The sequence below is a fragment of the Triticum urartu genome, chromosome 7 (genome assembly GCF_003073215.2).
Source record: "Triticum urartu cultivar G1812 chromosome 7, Tu2.1, whole genome shotgun sequence".
Lineage (NCBI taxonomy): Eukaryota > Viridiplantae > Streptophyta > Magnoliopsida > Poales > Poaceae > Triticum > Triticum urartu.
Genome location: NC_053028.1, coordinates 346,684,459 through 346,693,275, shown reverse-complemented (window position 1 = coordinate 346,693,275; position 8,817 = coordinate 346,684,459).

Genomic DNA, 8,817 nt, shown 5'->3' with positions numbered 1-8,817 from the left:
GAAGGCGTTCTAAGAATTCGGAATTTGTTGATCTTGATGCTAAATTTGATAAAAGTGGGATTGAAGAAATTAAAACCCTAGATGTTGCTAAACCCACTATTATGGATTTCAAGGAATTTAACTATGAAAATTTCTCTTTGATTGATTGTATTTCCTTGTTGCAATCCGTGCTAAATTCTCCTCACACTTATAGTCAAAATAAAGCGTTTACTAAACATATCGTTGATGCCTTGATGCAATCTTATGAAGAAAAACTTGAATTGGAAGTTTCTATCCCTAGAAAACTTTATGATGAGTGGGAACCAACTATTAAAATTAAAATTAAAAATCATTAATGCTATGCTTTATGTGATTTGGGTGCTAGTGTTTCCACGATTCCAAAGACTTTGTGTGATTTGTTAGGTTTCCGTGATTTTGATGATTGCTCTCTAAACTTGCACCTTGCGGATTCCACTATTAAGAAACATATGGGAAGAATTAATGATGTTCTTATTGTTGCAAATAGGATTTATGTGCCCGTAGATTTTATTGTTCTTGACATAGATTGCAATCCATCATGTCCTATTATTCTTGGTAGACCTTTCCTTAGAACGATTTGTGCAATTATTGATATGAAGGAAGGAAATATTAGATTCCAATTTCAATTAAGGAAAGGCATGGAACACTTTCCTAGAAAGAAAATTAAATCACCTTATGAATCTATTATGAGAGCCACTTATGGATTGCCTACCAAAGATGGCAATACCTAGATCTATTCTTGCTTGTTATGCCTAGCTAGGGGCGTTAAACGATAGCGCTTGTTGGGAGGCAACCCAAATTTATTTTTATTCCTTGCCTTTTGTTCCTGTTTAGTAATAAATAATTTATATAGCCTCAGTTTTGGTTGTGTTTTTTGTGTTTAATTAGTGTTTGTGCCAAGTAGAATCGTTGGGAAGACTTGGGGAAAGTGTTGTTGAACTTGCTGTAAAAAACAGAAACTTTAGCGCTCACGAGAACTGCTGCCATTTTTATTTTGAAAGTGATATTTAGTTAATTATTTTTGCAGATGATTAATAGATAAATTCCTCACGTCCAGAAATTTATTTTAGAATTTTTGGTGTTCCATATCTTGTGCTAGCTACAGATTACTACAGACTGTTCTGTTTTTGACAGATTCTGGTTTTCGTGTGTTGTTTGCTTATTTTGATGAATCTATGGCTAGTAAAATAATTTATAAACCATAGAGAAGTTGGAATACAGTAGGTATAACACCAATATAAATAAATAATGAGTTCATTACAGTACCTTGAAGTGGTCTTTTATTTTCTTTCGCTAACGGAGCTCACGAGATTTTCTACTTTAAGTTTTGTGTTGTGAAGTTTTCAAGTTTTGGGTAAAGATTTGATGGATTATGGAACAAGGAGTGGCAAGAGCCTAAGATTGGGGATGCCCATGGCACCCCCAAGATAATCTAAGGACACCTAAAAGCCAAAGCTTGGGGATGCCCCGGAAGGCATCCCCTCTTTCGTCTACTTCTATCGGTAACTTTACTTGGAGCTATATTTTTATTCGCCACATGATATGTGTTTTGCTTGGAGCGTCTTGTATGATTTGAGTCTTTGCTTGTTAGTTTACCACAATCATCCTTGCTGTACACACGTTTTGAGAGAGCCATACATGATTTGAAATTTGTTAGAATGCTCTATGTGCTTCGCTTATATCTTTTGAGTTATATAATTTTTGCTCTAGTACTTCACTTATATCTTTTAGAGCACGGTGGTGGATTTGTTTAATAGAAACTATTGATTGTGGTAATTTGCTTGGTAATTTGCTTATATCTTTGAGAGTCTAAATAGCATGGTAATTTGCTTAAAATCCTAATATGCTAGGTATTCAAAGTTAGTAAAATTTTCTTAAGAGTGTTTTGAATACTAAGAGAAGTTTGATGCTTGATGATTGTTTTGAGATATGGAGGTAATAATATCAAAGTCGTGCTAGTTGAGTAGTTGTGAAATTGAGAAATACTTGTGTTGAAGTTTGCAAGTCCCGTAGCATGCACGTATGGTAAACGTTATGCAACAAATTTGAAACATGAGGTGTTATTTGATTGTCTTCCTTATGAGTGGCGGTCGGGGACGAGCGATGGTCTTTTCCTACCAATCTATCCCCCTAGGAGCATGCGCGTAGTACCGAGGTTTTTGATGACTTGTAGATTTTTGCAATAAGTATGTGAGTTCTTTATGACTAATGTTGAGTCCATGGATTATATGCACTCTCACCCTTCCATCGTTGCTAGCCTCTTCGGTACCGTGCATTGCCCTTTCTCACATTGAGAGTTGGCGTAAACTTTGCCGGTGCATCCAAACCCCGTGATATGATACGCTCTTTCACACATAAACCTCCTTATATCTTCCTCAAAACATCCACCATACCTACCTATTATGGTATTTCCATAGCCATTCCGAGATATATTTCCATGCAACTTTCCATCATTCCGTTCATCATGACACATTCATTATTGTCATATTGCTTAGCATGATCATGTAGTTGACATGGTATTTGTGGCAAAGCCACCGTTCATAATTCTTTCATACATGTCACTCTTGGTCCATTGCATATTGCTTAGTATCGAGTTGTAATCATTGAGTTGTAAATAAATAGAAGTGTGATGATCATCATTTTCTAGAGCATTGTCCCAAGTGAGGAAAAAAAGAGAAAGACCATAAAAAAGGAGAAGGCCCAAAAAAATGAGAGAAAAAGAGAGAAGGGACAATGTTACTATCCTTTGCCACACTTGTGCTTCAAAGTAGCACCTTAATCTTCATGTTAGAGAATTTCTTGTTTTGTCACTTTCATATACTAGTGGGAATTTTTCATTATAGAACTTGGATTGTATATTCCAACAATGGGCCTCCTCAAGTGCCCTAGGTCTTCGTGAGCAAGCAAGTTGGATGCACACCCGCTAGTTTTTTTGTTGAGCTTTCATACATTTATAGCTCTAGTGCATCCGTTGCATGGCAATCCCTACTCCTTGCATTAACATCAATCAGTGGGAATCTCCATAGCCCATTGATTAGCCTCGTTGATGTGAGACTTTATCCTTTTTTGTCTTCTCCACATAACCCGCCCTCATTATATTCTATTCCACCCATAGTGCTATGTCCATGGCTCGCGCTCATATATTGCGTGAAAGTTTATAGGTTTGAGATTACTAAAGTATGAAACAATTGCTTGGCTTGTCATCGGGGTTGTGCATGATGAGAGCATTCTTGTGTGACGAAAATGAAACATGACTAAACCATATGATTTTGTAGGTATGAACTTTCTTTGGCCATGTTATTTTGTGAAGACATAATTGCTTAGTTAGTATGCTTGAAGTATTATTATTTTTATGTCAATATGAACTTTTGTCTTGAATCTTTTGGATCTGAATATTCATACCACAATTAGGAATTACATTAAAATTATTCCAAGTAGCACTCCACATCAAAAATTCTGTTTTTATCATTTACCTACTCGAGGACGAGCAGGAATTAAGCTTGGGGATGCTTGATACGTCTCCAACGTATCTATAATTTTGGATTGCTCCATGCTATATTATCTACTTTTTTGGACATTATTGGGCTTTATTATCCACTTTTATATTATTTTTGAGACTAACCTATTAACCGAAGGCCCAGCCCAGAATTACTGTTTTTTTTGCCTGTTTTAGGGTTTTGAAGAAAAGGAATATCAAACGGAGTCCAAACGGAATGAAACCTTCGGGAACGTGATTTTCTCAACGAAAAAGACACGGGAGACTTGCACCCTACGTCAAGAAAGAAAAGAGGAGGCCACGAGGTAGGGGGGCGCGCCTACCCCCCAGGCGCCCCCTCCACCCTCGTGGGCCCCCTGTTGCTCCACCGACGTACTCCTTCCTCCTATATATACCTACGTACCCCCAAATGATCAGATACAGAGCCAAAACCCTAATTCCACTCCGCAACTTTATGTATCCACAAGATCCCATCTTGGGGCCTATTCCGGAGCTCTGCCGGAGGGGGCATCGATCACGGAGGGCTTCTACATCAACACCATAGCCCTTTCGATGAAGTGTGAGTAGTTTACCTCAGACCTACATGTCCATAGTTAGTAGCTAGATGGCTTCTTCTCTCTTTTTGGATCTCAATACAATGTTCTCCCCTATCTTGTGGGGAACTATTCGATGTAATCTTCTTTTTGCGGTGTGTTTGTTGAGACCGATGAATTGTTGGTTTATTATCAAGTCTATCTATGAATAATATTTGAATCTTCTCTGAATTCTTTTATGTATGATTGGTTATCTTTGCAAGTCTCTTCGAATTATCAGTTTGGTTTGGCCTACTAGATTGATCTTTCTTGCAATGGGATAAGTGCTTAGCTTTGGGTTCAATCTTGCGGTGTCCTTTCCCAGTGACAGTACGGGCAGCAAGGCACATATTGTATTGTTGCCATCGAGGATAACAAGATGGGGTTTTCTTCATATTGCATGAGTCTATCCCTCTACATCATGTCATCTTGCTTAAGGCGTTACTCTATTTTTAACTTAATACTCTAGATGCATGCTGGATAGCGGTCGATGAGTGGAGTAATAGTAGTAGATGCAGGCAGGAGTCGATCTACTTGTCTCGGACGTGATGCCTATATACATGATCATACCTAGATATTCTCATAACTATGCTCAATTCTATCAATTGCTCAACAGTAATTTGTTCACCCACCATAGAATACTTATGCTCTCGAGAGAAGCCACTAGTGAAACCTATGGCCCCCGGGTCTATCTTCATCATATTAATCTCCTACTACTTAGTTATTTCCTTTGCTATTTACTTTGACTTTATTTTACTTTGCATCTTTATCATAAAAATACCAAAAATATTATCTTTATCATATCTATCAGATCTCACTCTCGTAAGTGGCCTTATAGGGATTGACAACCCCTATTTGCGTTGGTTGCGAGGATTTATTTGTTTTGTGCAGGTGCGAGGGACTCGCGCGTAGCCTCCTACTGGATTGATACCTTGGTTCTCAAAAACTGAGGGGAAATACTTACGCTACTTTGCTGCATCATCCCTTCCTCTTCGGGGAAACCAACGCAGTGCTCAAGAGGTAGCAACGACCCTCTGTGTGGATCTTTGTGGCGGAGCGATAGGGCAGGTTGAGACCACCCAGGTGAGAGGTGGGCCTGGCCCTGGTCGGCGTTCGCATTTACTTCAAGATAACACGCTTAACGAGATCTTGGTATTTGATCTAAGTCTGGCCACTGGCCTATACGCACTAACCAACTACACGGGAACAGTTATGGGCACTCAACGTCGTGGTATCAGCCGAAGCCTTCGTGACGTTAGTGACTGAGAGGCACGCGCCAGGTTGGACTGGAACGCCTGCTCTTGTATAAGGGAGGCTAGGTCTGCTCGCTGGCCGCATTCGCAACGTGCAGGTGTGCAATGGGCGATGGGCCCAGACCCCTGCACCATAGGATTTAGACCGGCGTGATGACCTTTCTGTTGTGCCTAGGTAGGGCTGTGACATGTTGATCTTTCGAGGCCGGGCATGACCCAGGAAAGTGTGTCCCGACAAAGGGGATCAAGCATGTTGGGAAATGTGGTGCACCCCTGCAGGGAAGTTAATCTATTCGAATAGCCGTGATCTTCGGTAACAGGACGACTTGGAGTTGTACCTTGACCTTATGACAACTAGAACCGGATACTTAATAAAATACACCCTTCCAAGTGCTAGATACAACCGGTGATCGCTCTCTCACAGGGCGACGAGGGGAGGATCATCGGTTATGATTATGCTATGCGATGTTACTTGGTGAACTTACCATCTACTCTCTTCTTCTGCTACAAGATGGAGGTTACCAGAAGTGATGAGGACATCAATACCATTGTTACATCCACAGCCCCTACTGTTACATATACTGGACCAATTACTAGAGCTCGCGCACGCCAATTAAATTACCAGGTACTTTCGTTTCTTGGTAATGATTCTAATGTTCATGAGATTATGATGTTGCCTAAATTGGATACATTTGTTTTGCTTACAAATGAAGGGCCTAGCTTGGAGAAGGATGAACATTGGAGCAAGAACACGCATGGAGTTGATGGCATGCGCAAGGGGATCAAGAACGGAGTTACAAGTGATGATTTCAGGACTTTGAAGCCGCCATAAGGAGTGCATGAAGCCTTGGATGAAATATACAAGATGCCACTTCATAATATTCGTCCATAGGCTATTCTAGGTGCTGCGTCACCTTATTAATGGGCCAGGCCCATGTAATTTCGAAATACTTAAGTATAGGCTATTTTTAGAGTCCGTATGTGTGGGGAAACAAGAGTTAGGGTTGGTTTCGGACCCCACCCTCAAGGGCCACGAAATTCCCCCCTCTTCCTCCATATATATAGCCCTTAGGGCGTCGTTTAGACTTTGGGATTTGTTTAGTTAAAATTTAGCCATTGCAACTTCGTGTACTTCGTTTGTGTCCAACGACCAGACCAAGACCGCTTACGGATCCCCACCATTATCAATACCTCATATATATTTGCAATATTCAGATTGCCTTATCATATTCTTGCTCGTTCTTCGATTGCTTGCAGGAATAGACCTTCGTGGTCAGGCTGACCGTGCTTCCGGCATCGTCAGTAACCTCAGGAGATTGGTTTAGCGATTGCTAAGGCGCAACGTCGTGCACGTTTGTAGTCGGATCATCAAAGTCGTCTCCACCAAATCGATAGTTATCATCTCATCGAAAGATCGGGACCCTCGCCTCTATCAAGAAGCGTAGTCTTCGACAGGACTAGCTATCCCCCTCTTATTCCCGCATTCTGCAGTTCAATCCACATATGTTACCCCTTTTCCATTTGATACCAATGCATACATATGTAGTGTAGTTCCTTGCTTGCGAGTACTTTGGATGAGTACTCACGGTTGCTTTGCTCCCCCTTTTACCCCTTACTGTACCGATTGCTGCGACCAGACGTTGGAGTCCAGGAGCCAGACGCTACTGTCGATGACGACTGCTACTACTCGGGAGGTTCCTACTACTACATGCAGGCCGCTGACGACGACCAGGATTAGTTTAGGAGGATCCCAGGCAAGAGGCCTGCGCCTCTTTCGATCTGTAACCCAGTTTGTGCTAGCCATCTTATGGCAACTTGTTTAACTTATGTCCGTACTCAGATATTGTTGCTTCCGTTGACTCTTGTGTCTTCGAGCATTTGTATTCGAGCCTTCGAGGCCCATGGCTTGTAATATAAAGCTTGTATTATTTTAATTTGTGTTTAGAGTTGTGTTGTGATATCTTCCCGTGAGTCCTTGATCTTGATCGTACACATTTGTGTGTATGATTAGTGTACGGTCAAATCAGGGGCGTCACAAGTTGGTATCAGAGCCGACTGCCTGTAGGAATCCCCCTTCCAAACTCCTTGGCCGAAGTCGAGTCTAGACATTGCAAAACTTTTACTAACATGGCTGTGTGCCTTACGGGCCCACATCGCCATTTGGGTGGTATTAGGATCTTTTACTCCTCGATCTATACTCTGGGACTCTGATCTCTCTTCTATTCGGGTTAAATGATTTTACTAAATATGACTCTAGGTTCTCGTAACTACTTCTCCCGGAGAGCCCCTTATCACAGACGATCGTCTACTGCACCAGAAGATTTTGAAAATGCTCTTCGATCATTCCCGAGACCCTTGTGCCCTCTGCTTTTTAATTGCCTATTACCGATATATCCATATGGGTAACAACATACACTTGTTGTTCATACAATTACTCTGAGTTTCCCTTGTTGTTCCAAGATGCATCGAATTGCTCTCCGACTTTTAAGAATCCCTTGTACCACTGCCTTGTAGCTCCTTGCCGTAGAAATACCCCTATGGATAATTCCTCGCACTTATCGAGTATCCACTCATTCCTAGTTGTTCTTGTGTTCCGCAAAAGACTTCGAAATAATATTTGATCTTTAGGAAATCCTCAACAGTCTGTTGTTCTTGTAATTCTTGCATACTTGCATTCCGGTTAATTCCATTGGTCTAGAAATTTGATTTTGTCAGGACCCCGATTCCAAGTCACATCGATCTAGCCGGTAACACCTTATATCAATTTGCGGCCTCACGCACGGTATTCCCACGGGTGTCGCCTTACCATGGCCCGGGACCGTTTGCGCCTTTTGGCTCACGTATATGATAGTGTCGCTAGCATCCATATGACAGAGAACCTGGGCCGACATGGCTAGTCGTGAATCCAAAGCGGCACCAACCTATGGGGACAGGCATACATGAATCACATCGAGCATGTCGGTCAGCAGCGTGTGAATTCGGGCTGTAGCACTAGGCTAACAGGACTCCGGGAACCCGGGCTGTAGCAGGCTAGGCAGGACTCCGGATGTCACCGCGTGACATTTCCCCGAGGGGACAGACACAGGAACGAAGTGAAACACATGCCGGCCAGTCAAGTGCCCTGAGCAGTAGTGCTGGGCTAGCAGGACTTCGGTGAACCGGGCTGTAGCGGACTACTATGGCTCATGGAAACACTAGACTACATTTCCCCATAAGAGAGGCTGCCAAGGATAAACAACTAGATTGTCGGATCCCACACATACCAAGCATTTCAATCATACACACAATATGCTCGATATGTGTAAATACAACATGGCATCACAACATAACTCTACGACTCAAGTATTTATTCATTAGGCTCCGAGGAGCCAAGATATTACAAACATGGGTCTCATGACCCAGCAATCATAGCATACAAACCAAAGCACATGCGGAAGCTTAACATGTCTGAGTACAGACATCTACAAATGAAAAAGGC